The sequence below is a fragment of the Galeopterus variegatus genome, unplaced genomic scaffold (assembly GCF_000696425.1).
Source record: "Galeopterus variegatus unplaced genomic scaffold, G_variegatus-3.0.2 Scaffold5414, whole genome shotgun sequence".
NCBI classification, from domain to species: domain Eukaryota; kingdom Metazoa; phylum Chordata; class Mammalia; order Dermoptera; family Cynocephalidae; genus Galeopterus; species Galeopterus variegatus.
In genome coordinates, this window is record NW_007731525.1 from 127,462 (window position 1) to 128,570 (window position 1,109).

Genomic DNA, 1,109 nt, shown 5'->3' on the forward strand with positions numbered 1-1,109 from the left:
AGATCTACACCCATTAGTCCATGAATGCATCAATGCATACAGTACTCACAGTCTATCACTTCTTTAAAGCCCCACCTTTCAAGTATCACAATTGGATCTCCCACCCTCTTAACACTGTTACAATGTAGGCTAATTTTCCAGTACATGAAACTTTTGGGGGATACATTTAACCCATAGCAGGAGTAAAAATTTTTGTTTTTTTAATCCACTGTCTATAAACTTTTGAGAAGAACAATTAGATTCTTGTGCATGGCATGTTTATTATTTATCTGCATTTTGATTCAGTATCTAAAATGAAAAATATTGGCAACATAAGTATATTCTCTTTTTAAGATATGGATGATTTTGATCTGCAAAAGTAGTTATAATCTTTATTACTTATAGGAGAGAAACAAGCTATATTTATTCTGTTATGAAATAGAGTATAATAGTATCAATCTGTTATACTCAGTCACATGCTGATTCATTTTTAAAATAAACATTGAGGGGGCCGGCCCCGTGGCGCACTCGGGAGAGTGCGGCACTGGGAGCGCAGCGATGCTCCCGCTGCGGGTTTGGATCCTATATAGGACTGGCCAGTGCGCTCACTGGCTGAGCACGGTGTGGGCGACACCACACCAAAGGGTTGTGATCCCCTTAGCGGTCACAAAAAAGACAAAAAAAAAAAAAGCATTAAAAAAAATAATAAAAATAAACATTGAGGGCCTACCTTATCTCAGGTACTGCATTAGGTACTGTGAAGATAGAGCAGTAAATAAGATAGAGAATCTCTACTCTTATGAAGTTTGTAGTCTATCAAAGAAGACAGATAATGAACAAGTATTAACTATTGCGTTTGGTACAGTTGTGTCTTCTATTTTTGAGTTTCTAAATAATCTAATATTGTACAAAATTACTTACTAAAACAAGGCTGTATTAGTCAGGATAAGCAAAGTAATGATGACAATAATAGCAACAACAAACAAGATATATTAATAGTCAATAAGCACATGAAACAATGCTCAACATCATTAGTCTTCAATGCAAATTAAATTCACAATGAGATACCACTACACACTAACTTGAATGGCTAAAATGAAAAGGCTGACAACACTAAATATTGATAAGTG